Below are 26,230 nucleotides of genomic sequence, written 5' to 3' on the forward strand. Positions count from 1 at the left end.
GTGAGTGACGGAGCAATCTGGTTTAAGAAAAGGAGGAACTGTTGCATCTACACCAAAGAGTGCATATGTTCCTGAGTCGTACCAGAAAGGGTTTCTTTTATGGTTATATTTTATTCCTTTTCAGTTGAAGCATAAACTCTATGAGCAAAAGCTCTAAGCTAAGTATAGTTATTCCAAGTCAAATCTGATCTGTTACCCTTCCAAAGATGATAGGGCTCCTGCTTGTCCAAGTAAGCACGTTTGCAATCATCATTGAACCACGGTTTGTCCTTCACTCGGTACCTTAGAACACGAGAAGGGATATGCCTATCGATTATGTTGACTAGATTTTCATTCAAAGGGACAACAGGATCAACACTACTTAATAATTGTGACCAATTCAAGCACATAAGATCATGAAAAATCCCATTCTGGTCTGCTTGAGATTTCATATAAATTTTACAAGACTATGAAACATCAGGGACAGGCTGCTCAGTCTTCACTACTAATGAAATCAAGGCATGATCAGATGTCCCAACTGGAGAACAAACCTTTCTTGTTATAACGCCAGGGGAGTCAGTGCATAAGAGGTCAAAGCAATACCAGACCTGTGAATACATTCATTTATGAGATGCTCAAAGCCTGAATCAGAGGCATACTTTTAAGCTCTTAAACCATGGCAATTGGTAGGAGAGATAGAACTTAACCACTCCCTATGGAGAACATTAAAATCACCCACAAAGACAAAAGAAGCCTTTCTATCGTCTTGTATCCTAGCCATAATGGTAAGAAGACAATCATAAATAAAATCATCATGTCTGGATTCCGGTAGATCGAACACAAATAAAAGTTGTTATGTCTGCCACAAACTTTTATTACCTGAATCTCATGACATACACATTGATAGCAGGATTTATGAGAAGCAGGGTACTCAGTCCTGATATACACAGCCATTCCCCTGGCCCTAGGGATGGCATCACGTTTCACATTATTGGCTTATTAAACGGATTTTGACGAAGGAAAAATCTATTTTTGGGTGAGATAGCCATGTCGCCCTGATGGAAGTTCCCTTTGGCTGCTTCCTATTGTATATTATTTTTGCGAGTGATATTACAAGAGAATTACCATCACGGGGTTCTAACCGCCGGAACGACCATCCGAAGATATCGTGTATAATTAGGGACGTATCCGAAGAAAACCATAGTTATCTGCACCCCCAATATACTTTACCCAGGCTAATCCCCTAAGGGAAAGAATAAGTAAGGAGCCGTTACACATCCTTTCCCCTTACGGTAACCTCGTACATCTTTGGCGCCCATTCCTTTGTCACAGCTGGAGCTCAGATGAGTGCCTCATATTAGAAATCAAAGTTTCTGAGCACAAAAGAATATCATACTATCTGGACGAAACTGTAAGGTCTTGAATATTTGCATGAACCCACGAATATTGCAATAAAATAGACGACATTGACAAAATCTAGGACGTACTGGTCGCGGATCTCGTTCAATGTCTCCAGACAGCATAAGAATTAATGGTAATAAAAAAGAGACATCATACTTAATAACAAGATTAATAAGAACTATAATAAAAAATAAGTACAGAAATATAAATAGAGTGATTGATCAAACCCATAGACTATAGAGAAAAAATCGGAAAAACTGGTCAACATGGAGGAGCCGATACACCATGCAAGGCTAAATACCCTCCACGATAGCCACTTCAACTGAAGGGAGGACAGTAATGATGGTTTTGAGAAGAAAAAGAATCAGATAAGGAAGAGACAACCTCTTGATAAACCACCAAGCATCCATGTCGCTTCCATCAAGCCTGCCCAAAACACAATTTCAATAAAACAAGAGGAAGAGAAAAAAAATAAGATAGAATAGTGTGCCCAAGTGTACCCTCAAGCAAGAGAACTCTAACCCAAGACAGTGGAAGACCATGGTACAGAGGCTATAGCACTTGTTAAAACTAGAGAACAATGGTTTGATTTTGGAGTGTCCCCCTAGAAGAGCTGCTTATCATAGCTAAAGAGTCTCTTCTACCCTTATCAAGAGGAAAGTACACTGAACAATTACAGTTCAGTGATTAACCCCTTGGGTGAAGAAGTGTTTGGTAATTTCATTGTTGTCAGGTGTATGAGGAGAGACGAGAATCTGTAAAGAATAGGCCTGACTATTCGGTGTATGTGTAGGCAAAGAAAATTAAGCTGTAACCAGAGAGAGGGATCCAATGCATTACTCTGTAGCCAGTCAAAGGATCCAATAACTCTCTAGTGGTAGTATCTCAACGGGTGGCTGGTGCCTAGGCCAACCTTTATATATATATATATATATATATATATATATATATATATATATATATATATATATATATATATATATATATATATATATGTGTGTGTGTGTGTGTGTGAGTGTGTGTGTGTGTGTGTGTGTGTTTGTGTGTAAAAAAAAGCTAATATGCCTGGTTATGAATTTATGGGGGTGACAAAAACACTCACTTTATATTGGTTTGAGTTCTCGCTCATGGAAGAACAAGATCACGTTAAGCCTACTCCGGAAAAAGTACATTTTTTATTCACATATTTACATAGCCATTTATCTCCCCTTTCTTGTTCAGGTTAAATGTTTATTTCCGAGGTCTTATTTCTATAAAGGAATTTATAATTTTAAGTTGTAGCTGTCTTTTAGACGTAAATTTATTTCGTCTTAGGGCCAGGCAAACGATTTATACCTCAACGGACAGAGGGCTGGTGTTAAGTTAGTCCTCTTGAATTTCCTTTGTAGATATTAATTTTGACTCAAGAGACTCTAGTCAGTTAACCTCCTTTGTTGCTCTTTTCAAACATTTTTATTATCATCTGTCGTAGAGGTCAGATGGTGTGATACATACACAGATGTTGAAAGGTTGTTCATGTATGGCAGAGGAAAGGGACAGGACATGTCACTGCGAAGGAACCTATGCACATGGCCAGAGTCCAAGCCTCCTCTTTGTCCAAGCAAGGGTTGTGGTGGACGATATGGTAACGTCCCTGACTGGTGAACGCCAGACAGGTGCTCGAGTCACGCTCAAACTCGTTAGTTCCTTTGGTTGCTGCAACCTCACCATCCTTGTGAGCTAAGGATGGGGGTTTTGGGGGAGCCTATAGGTCTATCTGCTGAGTCATTATCAGCCATTGCCTGGCCTTCTTTGGTCCTAGCTTGGGTGGAGAGGGAGTTTGGGCGCTGATCATATGTATACATGGTCAGTCTCTAAGGCTTTATCCTGCTTGATAGGGCAATGTCACTATCCCTTGCCTCTATAATTCGTGAGTCTGGATTTTAAACCTTCAAGCCTGGGCCCAGGGAGGATTGAGCAATGGCAGCTGATGACTCAGCACGTATACCTATAGGCTAGTGCAAACTCTCCCATCCTATTACAAAAGGACGGTTGGTTTACAGACACTAATAGAAAGTATTGTGCTCAACTGGATATCAAAATTACGTCCAGAGAATACGAAATATGGACACTTCCAATAAGTCATCACACCCCTGAATTAGATAATCATCAGGTAACGTTGGATGATTATCAAGTTTTATAATTTAGCTCATATCCTTATAAATGGTCAGTTTTAGTTCTGTTGCTTACTTATGAAGTGCATTTGCTTCTTTTAATGCTGTTATAGAAAATAATCCTATCCCAAACCAACAACAAATAAAAGTTGCTGATCATCCTTGGGCACTGATCATATATGTATATATATATATATATATATATATATATATATATATATATATATATATATATATATATATATATATATATATATAAATATATATATATATATATATATATATATATATACAGTATATATATATATATATATATATATATATATATATATATATATATATATATATATATATATATATATATATATATATATATATATATATATATATGGTCAATCTCTAGGGCATTGTCCTGTTCGATAGGGCAATGTCACTGTCCCTTGCCTCTGCCATTCATGAGCGGCCTTTAAACCTTCAAACTCACACCCACATCCACACACACACACACACACTCATATATATATATATGTATATATATATATATATATATATATATATATATATATATATATATATATATATATATATATATATATATATACACGAGCTTGATATTTACTTTGATTAAAATCACGAGTGTTAGTCATTTAGATTCATCATAAATAACCACGTGTTGTAAACTCACAATTCACCTATCATGGTGAACATGGGTTTATTTCATGTTTAAGAAGAGATTCCTGAATTCGACAGGACTATGTACGCTGACTTGTCACAAACTTATAGCTTTCTAGATACCTCAGTTGGTAGAGTCCTTGCAGGCATGATTTTAGCTGAGAGACAGGGGTTCGAATCTCTGGTCAAGCAAAAGCTATCATCAGAAATGAATTCCAGTGGAAATATATTCCCAAGGTAGAATTTGATTTTAAATGACATTGTAATATATATATATATATATATATATATATATATATATATATATATATATATATATATATATATATATATATATATATATATATATATATACCTGCACGTGGTGAAAAGGTTTGTGTATCGCATTGAACAGCAAAGCTGTACTAGTTAGGGCCACCCAAAATAGTTTGGATTGCTGTGAGTCATCAGACTAAAGTCTCCCACCAACACCAATCCGAAATTGGCTAATGTGATGATGACTAATGGTGAAACCCGGTATATAAATAAGGACATTTTTCATAATTAAGCCAACCAGCGACTATCCTTAGAGCAGTGTAACTGATTTCACCATATAAATTCCAGGTACACTCGATACTAGTAGTTCTCCTTCCAGTCGAATAAGAAGATCTACCTGTTCCTTACACATTGCCACTCCTATCATGTGATTAAACTCAGACGAACACGTATAACATGGATTTGGCAAATTTTTTACTTGATAACTAATTTGGCCGAAAATTAGAAAAATGTGTTTTGCGTTATCATGGTGCCACGTCGCAGTTAAGAACTTCTATTGCGCGTGGAGGAACGACAATGTACGTTTAAGGAGTAGAGAAAACTATGACATTGCTGTGTCTGGACCTACTTACAATTCAGATGGGATGAATGATATAGTAACACCTGGAAGCAAGAATTACCAACTGAAACAACAGGATTAAACAGGAATTTTACCAGGATTTCGGGTGACATATCCGAGGAATTTGTAGTGTTTCAAACCATTTATGATAAAGACCCTCTCATTTATGAAGAAACCCATAGAACTAGGCCTTTGTGTTATAATTGTCCTACGATACCTTGCAACTATAGAATCCTACAAGAGACTATCCTCCCAATTCCGTGTAGCTCCAAATACGATCGGCAGTATCACGATATTGGCGATTGTGTTGGGACTCGTTGAACCATTATAGCTCCCTAGGCAGGGGTCATGTCGGTACTATACATAACAAATCAGAGGAATGAAGCAGCCTATTGCTTTGAGCAACGATAGCATTTTCCACACACTCTTGGTGTAATAGCTGGGAAATACATTCTTATTTAGATGCAAGCCTTTGAAGGAACCTATTCCTCTTCTATTAACGCGATTTTTCCTCTCTGTCATTCTACTACTATGAGATTGATAGCCAGCGTTACATTTTTTTTTTCTGGCAATAACTTTTTACCAAAGCTTTTGATGAAGACGACTTTTACCAGAGTATGTTTCACACCTATACCCAATATTTGAAGGTATGCTTAAATGTTTACTGATCGATGAGGTATTTGGAGTAAAATCAGCATTCAGAGGCTAGAGCCGTCTCCAACTATTTTGTTAAGGTTTCAGAAATATTACATGATGTAAAAATGACGTCTACTGTAGTCTCCGCCTTCCGTAAGTTGGTGTCTGAAACAACGACGTGACCACTAACAGCTTAACGGGTAATCGTGATTGTAAATTAGGCTATTCAACTATGATGAACATACTGTGGTTTCCGAGACAAAGGCATGACGACATACAGGTATTTGTTATAGAACTCGAGAATATTAAGCAATGTTCTGCGTGATTGGTTTTGTGCTTCTTCTTGTCAATTTTCTAAAGTAAAATTATCCATAACAGGACTTACGTAAATTTGGACAGAGAAGTATGTTCAGTAGTAAAACATAATCATTATGGGTGAGAGTTACTTTCCAGCATCCATCTCCGCTGCTTCCCCCACCAGTTATCTTCTCTTTATAATTTCTTGGAAGATAGTTTAATGGAATTTATGAAATATTTTTCTCGTTTCTGATTAACCATTGCCAAGCGGTATACATTTATGAATTACAAAACAACCCTTCTCCCCCTCCACCAATTATCCAATTATAAACTGAAGTTCCCAAAATACTAAAACAGTTTAAAAAAAAAATTCTCTTGAAATAAACATGTTACAAACCAATACTGTAAATCTGGGTACTCTCCATAACCATATTAAGTCCACCTCATTATTCCACTGTCAGCGGGAACCCATGAACATAGATCGTCTGTCAGCAACGTTGTATTCGTCATTGCTCATAAATACTCATAACTTCTCTGTGGGTAAGTTTCATATCTCCTATATGTTACTTATTATATCTATGACTTTTATTTATAATCCTGATACAAAAGATACGGAATAACGATAAAATAAAGACAAAGCAATGACTTTCTAGGAAAGAAATAAAATCAATAGTTCATCGTGTCCATTTTCGTTTTTTACGGTGACTCCCAAGTCTCTCTCTCTCTCTCTCTCTCTCTCTCTCTCTCTCTCTCTCTCTCTCTCTCTCTCTCTCTATCTACAAACAAATGTTCAGTCAGAGTAAAATCTCAATATTACAAACGTGACATGTTCGACCAAGTAAATATATTTCGTTATTTCGATAAAAACATATTTACCGATATGCAGTATATAACTCATTCATATGATAAAGAGTCATAAAAAATCTGAAATATTACGGGATTTATTTCACTGCAACCCCCCCCCCCCCCTCTCTCTCTCTCCAAAACAAATTCATCCGAACTTATACGGTAAAAAAAATACAGTAAAACATGACATAACTTGACCCATTTTTTGTAAATCGTTTTGCTCTCTCTCTCTCTCTCTCTCTCTCTCTCTATAATCAATATCTTTATACCAAAACTATTTCTTTTCTTTTTTATATACTTCTTGAGAATAAAACTACGTTTGAACAGACGAATTGCCATAATGTTTCAAATTAATGTAGAACTTATCATCACCATACCCCTGCCTTTCATCATTATCAACAACACTCAAATACCAATAAATATCCGAATATCTTTCACAGCTCAAACTTATTCGAAACACATTGTGTGTAGGAGATTGTCTGTTGACCGATAGTTACTAAAACTATTTTCATTCGTGTTAGGTATGCGAATTGAGAAGAATGACAAAATAGTTCGACAATTCTAAAATCAAGGTTTGAAGGAGTCGATCCGGGGATAGGCCAAATTACACCAGCGCCTTGCTTTCTGAAAAAGCAAGGTTTCAATTCTCTGATTTAGGTCACCCACCGATACAATAAAAACGTGATTATTTTAGCATACTAAAGGAAAGTAAACATGTAATGCACGAGGCACTTTTAAAGCAATAACGCAATATGGCATACTTATTGTAGTGTTGCTTTCTGTTTTTGTTACGATTGTCCTTGGATTGATTGATTGATTTGGAGTTTTCTGGCATCTCGATTTCCTGTAGAAAACAGATTTAGCGTTGCTCTATATATAAGTTGTGTGTAATGAATGCGTCATTTTGATGGGAGCTAGTAAGAAAGTTTGATATTCAGATATATTTTTTTTTTACTTTTATTAAGAAAATATACAGTTTACAAGTTCATTTTTACAAATACATATTTATATAAATATATAATTTATATTTTGATATTGTTTTTCTGATGTTTATAATTCATCATTAGCATATACTAACATTAGTCATATTAATATTTACATAACATAAAGACAAGCTGATAATGCAATAAATCAAGGTTACTATATTTTATATACTTTAAACTTCAATTATCATTAAGGAATTTCTCACACTAATTTACTCATTTTTATCCAAATTAACATATTCTTTTGTAAAATGTAAAAGACATTTATCCTCTAGTGACTTGAACAATATAAATCTTGTCTTGAATATTCTACTTTTAATAAAGGAGATCACACTTAACTCATCTGCTGAGGGCATTACCTTATGAAGGTACCAGATCCCAATTATAAATTCACTTATTAATAACATTGCTGTGTTTCTGTCTCTTTTAGAATAGGCCTGAAAATCCAGTTTTAAAACCTTTAGAAAGCTTTGTGTGTGTATTTTACAAACCTTGTTCAAAAATGTTTTAATCCAATTCACAACTGTTCCTCTAAATCTACAAAAATAAACTAAGTGCATAATTGTTTCAGGCTCTCCACAATTGCCACACAAACAACTGTCCGTAATTTTCATCATAAATAACCTATCCTTTGTAGCTAAGACTTCGTGGCTGTATTTAAACAAAATTTCTCTATTTACTGGATCAATCCACTTGTTATTCAAATTTTCCCATATTATATTCCAGTTAAACAACGGATAACTTTCTTCAATACTTGGCAGAACTGATTCACCTCTCAGCATGTGAGAGTAAATGTGTTTTAATTTCAGCAAAGGATAGGTCTTTACCTTTATTACAGAGTGAAATATCGTCATTATTTTGTCATAATATGGAGTGCTAAAAATGGTAGATTCACTGAATCTGTTAAAATCAACAAGATAAGAAAGCCTCAGCTTACAATAATATGCAGCTATTTCACATCCCATTAATCTATTGACAATACTTTTGTAAAAGCTGTTGAAAAGCATACAATTGGCTTTCACAGTTAGATTTACAATACCACATCCACCTTGACTCTTTAGAAGATACATAGTTTTCCTTTTAATAGGTTGATAATTCCCATTCCAAAGATATTTGAAGGTACACTTTTCTATGTACTTACCAATATCAGCTGGAATGGGAAATACCTGAGACACATACCATACCTTTGATAATACAGTTATATTAATTATTACACTCTTTTGAAATAAAGTTAGTCTTCGTTTATAAAGTGGCCCTATCATTTTTTGAAATATTATCCTTGATATTTTCCCAGTTCACCCTTACAGATAGTTCATAATCATTATTATGGATTATACCTAGGATTTTAAAACTGCCTTGTTTCACTTCTATCCCTGTTTCTGGCCATTCGAGTTTGTCTTTCCACGAGCCAATTCCCACAATGTAAGTTTTCTTTTTATTAAGTTTCGCTCCACTTGCCTTTTCGTACTCATTAATAACCCGTGAAGTTTCCTCAATACCTTCCAACTTATTGACAATAATAGTGCTATCATCTGCAAAACCAACCACTACAATTTTTAACCCATTCGGAAGATCTGGAGAAAAAGTTCCCAACCTAACCTTCAGCATTCTATACAATGGTTCTTGAGCTATAACAAATAAAATCATCGATAATGGACAACCCTGTCGAACAGACTTGCCTATTAGAAAAGGGTCAGATATATGGCCATTTGTAGATATACAGCTTTTGGCATCCTTATAAAGCATCCTAATCAAGTTTACAAATTCTAAAGAAAATCCAAGTTTGTATAACGTTCCGAATAGAAAGTCCAGATTTACCATATCGAATGCTTTATACCAATCAAGATTAATCAGGGCAGCTTTCTTGTTTTCATTTTTTTGGAAGTATATTACATCTCTTAGCAAGGTGTTACAGTTAATAATTGACCTTCCTGGGACAGCACAAAACTGTTCCTCTGATACGAAAAGAGATATCACTGATTTTAACCTGTTTGCTAAAACCTTCGCTATAATCTTATAATCTACATTTAACATAGTTATGGGCCTCCAGTTATTAAGATTACACTTATCTCCATTTTTTGGTAAAAGTTTAATGACACCTTTATTTGAGTCCTTCCACATTTTAAAATTAGTAAATGAGAATTTCAGTACTTTCATAAGTTCGTTTTTTACAATGCTCCACATAGTTTTGTAGAATTCGACGGCTAATCCATCAACACCAGGACATTTCCCATTTTTCATTCCTGATATAGCTTCCCAAACTTCTTTCTCTGTTAATTCAGCCTTCAGGTTTAAGTTCATATCATCATCTATGACACAGTTCATATTTTCAAGAAATTTATATTTCAAATCAAAATCTATAGATTCTTCTTTATACAAATTTTCATAAAATTCTAATACATACCTTTGTATAGACTTTGTGTCTGTTACATATGCACCCTCTTTTACACACAATTTATCGATACTTGTTTTTACATTCTTTTCTTTCCCAAGTAAATATACAGATATTTTTTCCCCATACATTCTTTCATCAATTCTAGCTCTTACATTGACCCCTTCACATATCTCATTTTCAATTACATTTATTCTGTCTTTAAGTTCCTCTATTTTGTAAAAGTTATTACAGTTTTCAGAATGGATCCAATAATTCCGCCTTAATTCTGCTTTCAGCAGATTCAGTAAGCCAAATCTCTCCTGATTTATTGTCTTTGAAACTTTAACAAAAAAGAGTCTAAGCTGATCTTTTGCATAAATCCACCAGTCTAAAATAGAATGAAACTGTACATCACCCATCTTTCTTTTCAAATAGCTCCAAAATTGAACAAAGTTTTCTATCACTACTGTATTTTTCAGAATACTTGTATTTAATTTCCAGTATCCCTTGCCAAAGCTAATATCATTGTCCATCTTAATCTTAACCGTAACAGAATTATGATCAGACCAGCTTAATGGAATATTTTCAGATTCACTTATATTATTCTTCAGATCTCTAACGTATATGCGATCAATCCTAGAACCATACTTATGCCTAACATACGTATATCCAATCAAATGGTTTTTCAAGAGCCACACATCTTTAAGTTGTAAATCATTTTTTAATCTTTGAAGAGCTGTTGAAATTATATGATTATCAGGATTAGAGCAATCTCTTTTGCTCGTTACGCTGTTCCAATCCCCACCTATAATCAAGTTTCGTAAATTTTGTCTCATGTAATATAACAAAACATTTAAAAACAGTTCCTCTCTTTCCTTTTTCTTATTTGTCCCTGAAGGGGCATACACATTTATTAATAGAAAATCTGTTCCTTGATATGTACATTTTACACTGATTATTTGGCCCTTTACATCCATCTCTTGATTCAGAACCTTCACTCTCGACTTTTTATTGAAGAGGATAGCAGTACCTCCCTTCAACAAGACAGTTGGATTCAATATTATATCGCAATGCTTTTCAACATACTCAAGTTGCGAAATATCTTTGACATTGTGTTCTTGCACAAATATTACATCCAAATGATAAAAGTACATAAAATCAATCAATTTACTTTGCTTATAAGACATACATAATCCATTAACATTAACAGTTGCTAAATTTAAGTAAGTGAAGGTTACAAATATAAGAAAGAAAATCTAAATCATTCATCCAATTTGAAACGTTTATTCACTGGCAATCGATTCATCTCGTCTTCAGAACTACTTTTAGGTTCATCAAACACTGATGTATCTTCGCCCATGTTCGACTCGGAAAGCACACCATTATCCTTTGTTAGCCTCAGACGAATGCCTTTGCTTGGTTCGTCACTAATTGTAGCTTGCCACATTTCGGCGTCACTTGTGTTACCAAGGTTGAAAACACTGTCTATTGTAGTTTCCCCACCACAGTCCACATTATTCTCTTCATTATCTTCACATTCCTGAATTTCACTTATCACCTCTTCGATTGAATCCTCCTTATTTTGTACGACACATAATTGAACGTCCATTTCCTTTCCAATGTCTGTCTCGTCTGCGTGGATTTCTGCTTCAACTGTCGAAATAACGAGTCCTTCGTCAGGTGATGCGGGAATTTCCACAAGCCTTCCAGCTCCTTCCTCATCTTGTCTTTCGTTGTCCGTTTCCACTTCGTCCATTCGTCCATCGCCAGTCCTCGTCGCGGTGGTAGTTCTGATGCTTTCATGGCCCAAGCCCGAATTATCGTTCCTTACTTCTAGCCCCTTTCTCTCTTTTCCATTCGCCGATTTGGCTCCACCTCCATGCTCATCTTCCCTTCCATTATTGTTCGCGCTGGATGAACTACTCTTTCCATTCTTAGGTATTTCAGGGAAATCTCCCTCATTAATAATGTAATTACTCTCACTAATATTCAAAATGCAGTCCTTTACTAGATGACCTTCTTTCCCACATTTGTAACATGTTCTACTCTGTCCACTATATAAGAAGGTTAAATTATAGCCACCAATATAAATTGATGAAGGGATGTTTTCTTTGCTGTGCGAACGCCATTGAATAAACCCTCAAAGGGCCCAACTGCAAATTTGTTATGCCTTAAGTGCTCTGCCTTTCCATACCTATTCAAAGTATCTATTATCACTTTATCATCCATCTCGAACGGTGCGTTCCTTATCGATACATACGAAACTTGTGAACTTAAATTTATAACTTTCACAGAGTCTGTTTCACTTAACTTTATAACTTTATCCTCGAAATTCTTCAAAACATCGGCAAATACATTTGCAGAGATTAGCTTTACCACAACCTTATTTCTATTTATATTCTGAACACCTTTCATGTCACTAATTCCTAATTTCATATGATTAAACAACACATTACTAACACTTTCCATGGTCACATAAGGCGCTGTAAAATGCAGGCCAAAGGAGTCTTTCCTCCTGAGAGCATGTTGTGTATTATAAGCCATCTTAACTAACCTGTTTTTATGTTTTGATTAACTGCCAGTTCTGTGTTTCTTGGAAACAGAGGGAGAGCGGGAGGGAGACACTACGAGCCCCTAACCCCCGAGGCAAGTCGCCTCAGGGCATACTCGTTCACCGGCCAAGAAGCTGGTTCGTCAGGTGTGTAATCAAAAGTAAATTTGCCTAAATTACAACACTGTCTTGGCACATATAACACTAAAAACACACCGCTAGTATCACATCACTTTTAGACACTGCTGGAACAGTAGAAAAACGAGAAAGAGCCCATGGTATAATCTCAAAGTTGAGAAAGACAGGAGCACTTGAAAACACGTCTTCCTTCTTTGCCCGACTAAAGTGAAGTCCAGTATTCAGATATATTAGGTTACCAGCGAGCTGGATTCCGGCGCCGACCCACGACGGAAACCACCACGATATGGTGTTCAAAAAGGACGCGAATAACCTGATTCAACCAAGGAGGTTTCGACCCTCTCTTTGACCGACACGGACACGGACACAGAAAAGGCAGTATCTCTCATCAGTAGACAAGTCAAGCTCATCATCTAACGATGACTTCATGCTGTTCGATAGAGTTCATACAAAAGTCTACAGAAAAGATGAGCAGTACATGAAATAAACTACAAGAAAAAAGGGGTTTGGAGAATATCATCATCTTTTCAGTGATTATAAAAGGGGTGAATCAAGATTTTTTTAGTACACAGGGATGACACAAGAGACATTCAACTAAATTCTCAAGAAAGTTGAACATCGTTTTGTGAACACATGATGCAACTGACATGAGCAACCCATTCAACCTGAAGAAACACTTTGCACTCGCAAGAAAACTGTTCGGTGCACATTAGCAAAGGCTGTTCATAGTCCACAAATGTCATCAAAAGTGAATTTCTATATTCGAAACATTGCTGTACCACATGTCTTGAAATGAAAATTTGGTCAGTACAACTTCTACCTTTTCGAAATCATACATGTTCATCTCACCTCTTTTCATCAATCTTTCTCTCTGGTCTCTTTAGAATACGCATACTATATGTTTTCATGACCACTGACATAAGTGTGAGGGCTCTGTAATTATTTCAATGAGACAGTGTTTTAATTGGGCCCAGTTTACTTGCTTTCGAACATAGATTTAAGCAAAGTAAAAATTCATATTGTGTGTACAGTAGTGTTGAATTAAGGCTTTTTAAAGATTTTTTTTTTCTTTTTCGTGTGTGCTATATGTCTGTATGGCACCTCTGAGAGAGAGAGAGAGAGAGAGAGAGAGAGAGAGAGAGAGAGAGAGAGAGAGAGAGAGAGAGAGATTTACTGGTGATGTCTATGCTGTAAACCCGGGATGGGGAACCTATTTCGTATTGAGGGCCATTTGGTCATTCATGATTTCCTCCAAGAGCCCAAGGCAAGAGCCATACAAAATTACGAACATTCATGGGTCAAACAAAATTTAACTGTTAATATTTTTGGCTTTATTATTGTATGTGCAGCATACAATAACAAGCCCTGAATGCGTGAATATAAAATTACAGTATTTTATCTTAAAAGTCTTAAATAATGTTGCATTGTTGATATATGAATGCGAAAACAATGCTGCTTCATAATAATTCTAGCATTTCTATAAAAAATCTTCACTTTTTTTTATTTGATGTCCCGAGAATTTAGCAAATGGAATTTAAATGATTAGTGGGATGGCTTTTACTCTTTCTCTTTGGCGAGATTTTTAACGCAAATGATTCTTCGCTAAGGTAAGTTTAAAAAAGAATTCCTCACAACAATATATGATTGCAGATATCGATACATTTTTCAGTGTATGCCTCCACTAAGATGGAAAAGTTTCTGTCTTCATATACCGTCCTCAGGATGCCTGAAAACTTTAAATCAATCAATCAATCAATCATATACCGTCCATAGAAGTCTATAAGCGAGAGATTGTTGTACCTAGCCTTTAATTCATCATCACTTTGCAGTTGAATTAATGCTAGTTGTAGGTCGGAAGGGATATCTGCTGAGTTCACATTAAATGGTGTAGCAAAGATGTTTAGTTCCTATTATTTACTTTTAACGTCCCCGAACCTTTCACTAAATACCTCAAATAATTTTGCACATTCATCAGCATACTCGGATGTTGACCAAGAATTTTTTTTTTTATTGCAAGGTAGGGAAATGTAACTATGTTATTGTTTCCAAGGTCACATTTTTTACAGTTTTAATTTGACTTCAAATGATTTCATACTTTAAAGCAGTGAACTGAGAAACTGCTTTGACCCTTGAAGACCGATATTTAGTCCTTAAAGATACTAGTTATGCCGATCATAAATGTGAGATGGCACAGCCACTTATCATCACTGAATTTCATAACAGGTCTTCCCTTCATCTCTATGAATAGCTATATTTCCTCTCGAAGTGTGTAAAATCGCATGAGCCTGTTTCCGCAGCTTAGCCAACGACCTTCACACTAATAGACAAAGTCACTATACTCACTGTCAAGTTCATTCAGTATTTTCTTTTAAACTGTCGGCAGGTTAATCCTTTGCTTTTGATATAATTAATGGTAGATACTACTACTGACATAACCCAGTTAAGTCGCAGTGACTCTGCACACCAACTCTGCGGATTCATAATGCAGTGACACACAATTAAATTATTAGGGTTAATACCAACACGACCCAGTTAATTTTTAACTTAGTACTAACCCTTGCTTTCAGTTAACCATGGCTGGAGCCCCATTAGTAACTAAGCCAGTGAGCTTTTCAGATGTTAGCCCAAATCTGTTCATGATGATTTGAGTCTTTCAAACAAGTCTTCGGCAGTTGTAGTGCCTTGCATAGGTTCCAAAGAAAACAACTCGTCTCTTGTCTCAAAGTCAGCAGTTACCCCACAATTGAAAAGAATCTGCTGAAAAGTATTTGTTATAAATAGGAAATAGGAAATCTATTGCATAGTCTGCTAATGTTCTTTGAACTTCTTTTAATGTCTTTAGCCATGTCACCAATCCTATCGGAAACAGTTCTGCATGACTAACTAACACTTTCAAACATTTTAGCCTTTTCTGGTACGGGCAACTCCGCAGCAGCCATGCACTCTTTTACAAATTCAACTTCTTTGCAATTAGCTCAATTACTGAAAAACTAGTCTGAACAATTTTATTTTTATCACAACAAGGTCTGGAGAACGTGGCTTGTTGGGATTCCAAACCCCTGTTAAGAGCATTTATTTTATCCACACGTAATTGACCTTGTAACTCCTGTAATTTAGCGTGCTTTGAATTATGGTGCCGCTACACATTAGCTTTTTTTCAACACAGCCAATGCCTCTCTACAGCCAACCACACTGGTTTCCCCTGTACCTCAATAAAGAAAATAGTAATTTGACCAGTTGTTTTGAAATGCTCGACATTCGGCATCAACCTTCCTCTTTTTTCAATGTTGCCATTTTGGTATGATATACCTATCCAATGCGGGCACAAAAAGTGTCTACATAGTTTGCCGTGCTACTCAAAAACTTTGCCAGTGCTCAACAATAACGGTAGTGAAGTCTAAATTGAACGTGAACTGAAACTTCGTCTGCAATGCAAAGTAAACTGTTTCGAACACGTAGATTTCGTAGATGAGCATCTTATCTACAAACCCTCGGACGAGAAACGTAAGGGTAGGCGAATCTTGTATCTATTTAACCGCTGTAACTGGATATGAATCATAACCCTATCAATATAAACATATAAATTTCTTGAACTTTCATCTTATAAGTTTAATGTGGCTAAGCCACAACAACTTGATCATTCCAATCAGACTTTCATCGATTTTTTTTCTAATTATATATATTGACTTGTAGGACAAACCAAAGGATTTACATATATATCACTCGAGGGCCGGATAGAAAGACCTTGAGGGGGAGGGGGGCTCGGCTTGGAGCCCCGGCAGTAGGGTCAAGGCCGTCTCAAATACAGGCCTGGTCAGTGGGGGAAGAGTTTGGCTAGAGTAGGTTGATGATATGGAGACGTGACACCTGGCCATCCTCAACCCTTCTTTGTATCACACACCACTTACTATGCATACACTTTGTGTCTCGTTACAGTTTACAGCTGATTTAATAGATCATACACACCACAAGGAGACGACTCTGAATAATCCGGCTAAGAAAAATTAGACAGAAAAAAGTAAGAAAATTAATATAAAACTTTCCCGAGGCAGTTGCCTTATTCCCAGACCCACTGATTCCAAACTACGCCTGTATACCGAAAAAAAATTGAATGATTCTAACAATTTAATTAAAAAATTTAAAACATTAACATAAATAAACATTTCCGGCAATTTAAACTTATTTAATATTATCTTTTGCACAATCACCCACAATCGTATGATCTTGCTGTAGCCTACATTTTCTTTACTTGAAGTATTTGACGGATTTATTTTTAATCTTTTACTATTAATGTTTGCAATGCTCTTAGCTGTGAGGTTCTTCCCAATTGTCTTATCGAAGAAGGATATGTTAGATTCAATATCACTAGGTTTGAAGTGTAGCTGTGTTACCTGAAAAGTGTTTAAATGCAATATTAAAGTGCATAACACATTTTCATAAAAATGAGAGAGAGAGAGAGAGAGAGAGAGAGAGAGAGAGAGAGAGAGAGAGAGAGAGAGAGAGAGAGAGAGAGAGAGGAAGCAACCAAAGAATGCGGAAGCAAGAATTGAAAGAGAAGAAATCAAAGAGATAATGAAGTAGTAAGTAGCAAGGGAAAAAAGTAAGAATACCCAAGTAATTTTGAAAACAGTTAGGTAATCATTAAATTAAATCCTTACACAAGAGGCTGATATTCTGTGACCAATACCACATGAACAATGTAATGTAATTATAATTATTACAACATTAGATATAGTGCTTCTATTTAGGAACATATTCGGCTCTCCTGATAACGTGCAGTCACTTGGTTATTTTCTTCATCAGTATTTGGAAAGGAAAACACATACTTTCGGTCCATTTCGGTAACTCTCTTTGCAGTTTGGTACACGCCATATAATAGGCTCGAGTCTGGATTCCAAAATAGTAAAATTTCCTGGAATAACAGCAGAAAAATTTAAAGAAATAGAGCGCGACCCCTTTACTTAAAGCCTATAGTAGCAGTGTGATAGCACTACTCGGGATGCGTGGGACCTTTCTTACACCCCCCCCCCCCCCCCCCCACTGACCAGGCCTTCTATCGAGACGGCCTTGGTAGGGTCCCCATCCCTGTTGTAAATCAATATCCTACTCAATAATAATAATATGTGGTATTCACACAAAGATAGATACACACTTACACACTCATCATGACAGACGACAGACACCGAAATGTTTACCTCAAGTGACACATTCATCGAGTAGCGTGGGCTGAAACATGGCACATCGTATTAGGGAATATCCCCAGCTTGATCACCCCGCCCCCTCGCAGATCTTGATTTTAGATCAGTCAGAATAGAGTACCCGGGTTCTATATCATACATGTATTCAATAAACCATGTGAGTACCTATGTAAAACATGAGTAGTGCCAATCTCAATACATGGCGCCATTTTGTCACCAGCAGCCGTTGTACAAGCAAGCACATCCAGCCCGATGTCTCTCTCTCTCTCTCTCTCTCTCTCTCTCTCTCTCTCTCTCTCTCTCTCTCTCTCTCATATTGACGAAAGAATGATATATGATTAATGAGAGTACAACTAATGAATGAGTGAGAGGGGTTTGTATTCACAGTTTGTATATTATATACAAATGTAAATCCGTATACAATGCTGTACTCTCTCTCTCTCTCTCTCTCTCTCTCTCTCTCTCTCTCTCTCTCTCTCTCTCTCTCTCTCTCTCTCATAAGATTATTAAGAGTACAGGCAATGAATGAGAGACAGAGTTTTGTAATTATATTTGTTGAATTATATATGAATGTGAATCTCTATACGATGTTGTAGTATTTTACTCTCTCTCTCTCTCTCTGTCTCTCCTCTCTCTCTCTCTCTCTCTCTCTCTCTCTCTCTCTCTCTCTCTCTCTGTCTACACTGAATGAGGGATATTAAAACATAATAGGACTAAATATGAGTAAGAGATAATTAAAATATCTGAAAATTAACACTTATAAGATTGTTTTATTTTAAGGTGATTATTCTAGGTCTTGATAGAACTGCAGTCACTCTTCAAGTTGAAGAACCTATAAGAGAATTCGATTAAAAAAGAAAAAAAAAAAAAAAGGAAACGCAGCTGGTGGGCTAAGAATTTGCGCTTTATATAATTTTCAAATGTTTCACTCCTTTTATTTACTGTGTGTATAATATGTTATGTATGGTTATTGATATATGATTTTTCATTTGCTGAATATGAATTCATGTTTTTACTCGTATTTCTGCATCTGCATACTCCATTTATTACTATCATTTTTCATTTGATTATAATTTACCATCTTACCATCTCATATGCTATTTAAAGCAAAATTAAGGTTCCTACATTATCATGAGGACATGACAGCATCTTTATTGTCTCTTTGTCAATCATTTAAATTATCTTAATAACCCAATTGAGGTAAAAAATTATGTTAATTTCTAATAATAATTCTTCAATTGGCAGAAGCATTTTGAAAAGGATTAGTTAAAAATAAACGGGTTAATGAAAAACGGAAAACTAATGTGGAACGATATTTCAACCTTTATTTTCTCACCATAACCTCCCTAAACATAATAAATCTCCTGTTCAGAAAGGTCTATCTGATAGACCTAGTGAATATTGTCAGATAGGATCCTGAATATTACAAAATGCAACAAAGCAATAGCATTTTGAGCTCTAGAAAGTTTTGCAGTTGTCGTACACAGCGATAGAATTATGTAGTAGTACTGGTACTATGGTATTCAATATGATTATATTATTTATTACATGATATACTAGTGAAATTTCTATATTTATATCTATCTATCTATATATCTATGTATATATTATATATATATATATATATATATATATATATATATATATATATATAATATATATATATATATATATATATATATATATATATATATATATATATATATACAGTATATATATGTATATATATATATATATATATGTATATATTTACCTATTTATATATATATATATATATATATATATATATATATATATTTACCTATATATATATATATATATATATATATATATATATATATCTATATATGTATGTATATATCTATATATGTATGTATATATATATATATATATATATATATATATATATATATATATATATATATGTATATATATATATATATATATATATATATATATATATATATATATATATATATATATATATATATATATATATATATGAGATGTCGGAATATGAGTTTTCTTCCTTTATTACAAAAGGTTTGTTCGTAAGTACAACATACACAACTACCCTCTTAGGTGAGGGACTTGTCAACTCGAGTGCCCAAAGGCAACTAAAATGCAATCTTGTATAATAAACATGCAGAGATATAGGTTTTTGTAAGAATTCTCATGAGGAAAAAGTTCATTTACCTTGATGTACGACACACCTCTAAATACATAGATTAGGACGTTACTCCGCCACCCCCCCCCCCCCCCCCCCACCTCCTCACACCGGGAGGAGGTGTGCACTCGCCCTCACTAGTCTATGATATATGAAGACACTCCGACCCGGAATAGGCATGGCATGTACTAAACAGAAATGAAACATGATATATATATATATATATATATATATATATATATATATATATATATATATATATATATATATATATATATATATATATATAGAAATCACCCAAAAAAAGAATTACACATCTTCCACAAAATAAAAATATTGCATGTGAAAATGTACACAATGCACTATCAATATTTCCACTCATTTCTTCTTAAGCCCTCTGCAACTAAAATACAGAATACCCAAAGTGAAAAAAAAATCATAACATTAATCTTACACAACCTCATCAATAACCTCCCTCTGGTTGTGGGCAATACGGGTTTTTTTGGGCCTGACAGGGGTAGGAATATATATTCATTCATCCCTCGATTTGACTTGTCCGGGTTTACGGCACAATTTCGCAACATAACTCACCACCACCGTTTCGCCATTTATTTAAATCACTACAACACTTTCACTCGCTACTTTCAACTGGTGGCTACTAGCCATTTTCCTGAGAAAATCATTCATATTTCCGCCCTTCTCTTATAACATTAAGTATAAGGTATTCACATCTACACATTCTCTAACACTGCTTATCCTGAAGGCTGAACTCTTAATCCTGCACCCATTTGCCATTTGGAAACCACCCCAGTCCCAGAAACGAGGAATCATATAAATACCTTAATAAAACAGTATCCGCCTGACGGATCTCACCTGACCGATTTGACCAATGATTGTTTTTAGGTTCACTCAGCAATGTTATACGTATTGCCACACCCAGCAAAATTACCACAACATTTTACGTATACATTAAGCATAAACTTAAGAACACATTGTTATCATCAAGTTTATTGAAAACACGTCAAAATTAGAAATGAGGTCTGTTCAAACAACAACAGGAAAGGGGAAAAAAAAATTCTACTCATCAACTCGAGGAATATCACGTATGCAGGGATAAGGGGGAACACTTTCGAAAACTACCTCTTTAGGCACCACATGTATGTTTTTCTGATGATGTTCAGACACTGCGCCATTAATAATGCTTTGTATCACAACTGTGTTAGATATAACCATCTTTACTCGGTATGGACCCAAATACGCTGGCTCTAGTTTGTCTTTCCTAGATTGTAATCATTTCAAATACACACAATCACCCACAAATACTTTTTCTGGTGCTGTTTTGAACCGACCATCATACTTTGAGCTGTGTTTTTCATTAGGTCTTTTCAAACACCTTTCAGTGGTGTTAATTTCTCTCCTAAATAGATTTAATAAATATACACGATATTGCTCAGTTAAATAATTTGGCAATTTTTGCGAATTAATGAGTACGGTATATGGTAACACAGGATCCTGTCCAAACACTAAAAAGAAAGGCGTATCCCTGAGTGAAGCATTATATGCAATGTTCAAAGCTAACTCAGCTGTAGGAAGCATGGTATGCCAATGAAGGGGGTCATCAGTCACTAAGTAACGCAAAATTCGCACTACTTCCCTATTATGCGATTCTTCTAAGCCATTTGCTGAAGGCCTATATGCGGTCACTGAAAAGTGTTGAATTTTCATCAAGTCCGTGCCTGATATCACCACCTTATAAACTCAGGACCATTATCACTTATCAAAATTTTTGGGCAACCAAACCTAGTAATAAAAGAGCACAGCACCTGGGCTAATGAATTTTCCGATTTATTCAACATTGCGTAAGTATGAGTGTACCGAGTAAATGTATTCACAAATACACATATATACTTATGTTGTGTTAAACCAGTAGGAATTGGTCCTACTACATCCATATGCACTCTTTAAAACTTAATAGGAATCGCAGGCCACTTTCTGGCTTCTGGTATAGTGTTTTTATGTTCTTTGAAACAGTTACAAGTATGACATCCTTTTATGTAATTCTCCATAGATTTTTTCATTCCTAACCAAAAGAAGGATTCACGTGCTCTCCTGAATGTTCTATCTATCCCTAAATGCCCTGCATGAGGACTTGCAAGTACAATGTGGATGGCTCGATTAATTAAAGAGGGAGGAAGAACTACCCATGCACAAAATTCCCCTCCCCTCTTCTCGTGAGCACAATATAAGATATCATTTTCTATAAAAAACTTCTCACGAGGCACATCCAGAAATGACGGATAACTCTCCGATTCCCCTTTAATCACTGCTCGCACTCTTTCAATCCATTCCACTTTTTTCTGTCTCTATTGGACTTCTTTTATGTCCCAACCTTCTGAGTCAATCAAACCTACATCATCAGGGCATTCATTCTGGACACCCCAGGTCATGTCCTCGGCCACCCACATATATTCCCTTTTGCCGCTCGTATCTCTCTCTCTCTCTCTCTCTCTCTCTCTCTCTCTCTCTAGCATCTGCAACTCTGTCCCTCTCTCTCTCTCCGCTACCGTGTTCCATTTGTTCCTCGGGAGAATTCATACCCCGTTCTGTATTTTCTCTAATTTGATGGGAGTCTTCAATATTTTGGTTACATTCTTCATTCCTTTTTTGTGCCCTAGTTGTTACTGCTATTACTGCACCTCTAGAAAGAGCATCAGCTACCTTGTTAGCTTTACCTTCTATGTGGTGAAAATCCTTTATATTAAACTTTAACAATCTCTCGATCCATCTCGCTTGTCGAGAGGTCAAATAATTTTTGTAATACATATCTCGTAAGGGGCGATGATCACTTTGCAACTCAATCGACTGACATAAAAAGAACCGATGCCTCTCTAGAACCCAAAAAATAGCCAAAGCCTCTCGATCGAATGTACTATAAATCTTTTCTGCCCCTTCTAATGACCGGAAAGCAAAACAAAATGGGTCGCTCTCTGCCTTTATCATCTCGTTGAGAAACTATGCCATCAATTGCTACGCTACTCGCATCTATTGTCACTAAAAACGGGCGATCAATTCTAGGATATGCGAGTAATTCATTGTTAGTTAAGACAGATTTCAAATGGTTAAAGGCCCTTTCTTCTTCTCCTCCCTAATTTATTACTTTTTGTTTCTTTAAAGCATCTCAGGGTCTCGCTATCTCTCCAAAACCTCTTATGAATTTAAGGTAATACCCAGCAAACCCTAGGAATCCAGCAATTTCATTAGAGTTACGTGGCCTGGGGAAATCTCTAATAGCCACTACTTTACTAGGGCAGGGTTGGATACCTTCAGTGGTTATCATGTGACCTTAAAATTCTACCTGTTTACAGAAAAATTTGCACTTTGACAAATTTATTTTCAAACCATTACGTTTCAATGCTTCTAAAACTTTACGAATATTATTATCATGTTCTTCGGCTGTTTTCCCTGTGATTATAATATTGTCTAAATAAACAAGAACATTATGGCCAATTAAGGGAGACCAAATTGCCATCATGATTCTAGAGAAATGACTTGGATCATTTCTAACACCGAAAGGAAGAAAATTAAACTGAAATAGTTGATCATTAGCTAAAAATGCCGTTTTACATTTACTGTCTTCCTGGATGGGTATTTGATAGTATCCAGATTTTAAATCAACAGTTGTAAAATATTCACTATCCTTTACTTTCACAAGTAATTATGCGATCGAGAGCAATGGGAATGCATTATCCATAGTGACTGCATTCAACTTTCTATAATCAACACACAATCTTACCCAGCCATCCTTTTTTTCTAACAGCTACAATTGGAGAAGCCAAGGGGGATTCGCTCTCCTTGATTATCCCTTGTTCCCTTACTTTATCAATTTCCCTTTCTATCTCTCCCTGGAAATGAATGGGTACCTTATAAGGCCTTGACCTGATAGGCCTCGCCTGCCCAGTTTCAATGCTAAAGAGAAATCGATCAATCGTCCCAGGTGGCTCATCTCCAGTTGCAATTACATCAGAATAATTATTGACAATGTCCCTAACTACATGTTGATATTCTGACGGCCATAATTTTCGTGCTTGCATAATCAAATTCTGAGTGTGGTCGTCTGTGTGGGCTGAAGTTGTGGCTCCCAACATCCCATCATAAGCAATTTCACAAAACTCTAATTCACACAATGAATCACTTCCTAATACAACGCTTTTATTTGTCAAATTAACTATCGTTATATCAACTCTGTTCTCTTTTATTTCCATCAAGCCTTATAATACCATATGGGCCTAATTGTCCTGGGGTTTAACAACAACCTTAGTTCCTTCCGCTAGGGGGCGACACGGGGTCACTGATATGCTCGTAAGTGTCTGGGGAGAAATTCCTAAAATAGCCTCGATTCCTGGAATTCCCAAGGTGGGTAAGACAAAAAAAATCGTGTATAAACTTCACAGACCCCACCTAAAAGTTGACGACTGTTACATGGTTTATGTGTAGTTTATTTCCTCCTGGCGTTTCAAGAACAATGGATGCCGCAGACTTTAGTGGGTTTGATGAGAATCTTTTTTTCAATCAGTGAAACGCTGGCTCCTGTGTCGATCAGCGCTCGAATGGATTTATCTGGCAAGTCAATCCTAACTGCTAACATTCCTTGACGGCCATTACGAGATATGGGGCTCAGGCCAATGACTTCAGCTGCAATGACACTGCTCCTTTGTGCTGCGGGGTTGAGGTCGGGGGTACCGGTGGAGGTCCCATTGCCTGCTCGGTCACGTCTGTCGTCACTGCTTCCTTGGCTACTGCTTGTGATGTCATGCAGGGGGCGGGGGCATCGAACTCCCTTGTGTCCCCCTTCCTCTGCTTCCTTTTCCTCGGATGTTGGGCGGGGGGAGGTGTACGTGTGCCACAGCCCGGCTGCCCTCATCGTTTTTTGCTGATCACTCTCGAGATAGATGACCGTAGGCGTGACAAGTGTAACAGCAGGGGGGGGGAGGGGGGATCCTTGGGGGGTGGGGGGTGGGGGCACTCCACTTGTCGGTACCCCTCTCGCCTACACTGCCGGCATCTGAAGAAGACTTTGCTAACTCTGCGCTCTCCTCTACCCCCCTTCGGTGGTCGGGTGCCTTCTCAAAATCGGGGCCGTTATTCCCAGTTATTTTTTCTACTGGCAAACTGTCTAAAATGTTTTGTATCGCACTCACTACATCTGCTAACGAGCGATTGTCATCGAACAAATAACCACATAAATACTGGTTTACTATGCTGCGAATATGTTTACGGGCAATTGCTTTTTTATCTCCTTCTGGGAGATTGGCACTCCGGGTAACAAACAAATTGCAATCTCGAAAAATGCGAGTGGCCAAACTAAGAACGGATTCACCTTCCCGTATTTTGGTTTTGTAATTTTCTTTCATGTCTCCCTTACTCGCATCAGGCAAGGCATACTTCTCAATTAAACATTGTTTTATTTCAGTATAATTTCTAAAACTGTCTTGCGGCGAACACAGTACCTTCATTGCTGGAGCATCTTTCAGCAATCTTATTACTTGAATAGCTTTTTCTCTTTCCAACCACCCATATGTAACTACTTCATAGTCTCTCAAAACACTTCAATCTATTGAAACCCTTCGTTAGGCCGCTGATCCTCAAAATACCTAACTCTTGCCTGGAGTTCTGGCAACTTTCGAACTACAATTTGCCTATCTTCACTTGGCTGTGCATGTGTACTTTCACTTGTGTGCGTTTGAACTTTGTTTATGTACGTCGGATATGCTGTGGTTGCGTGCCGTGCCTCTTCTTATTCAACCAAGAATCTGTTCATTAATTGTTCTAAGTTTTCTAACTTATTTTCCAGTTCTTGCACTCTAATTTCCTGTCTATATTCTTTACGGGAACGCTATATCCCACTGCTCCTTCGTTCTCATCTCCGGCAGCAGAAGCGACTGCTATGTTAGTCCTTGTGTA

This window comes from Palaemon carinicauda, chromosome 4, assembly GCF_036898095.1.
Source record: "Palaemon carinicauda isolate YSFRI2023 chromosome 4, ASM3689809v2, whole genome shotgun sequence".
Lineage (NCBI taxonomy): Eukaryota > Metazoa > Arthropoda > Malacostraca > Decapoda > Palaemonidae > Palaemon > Palaemon carinicauda.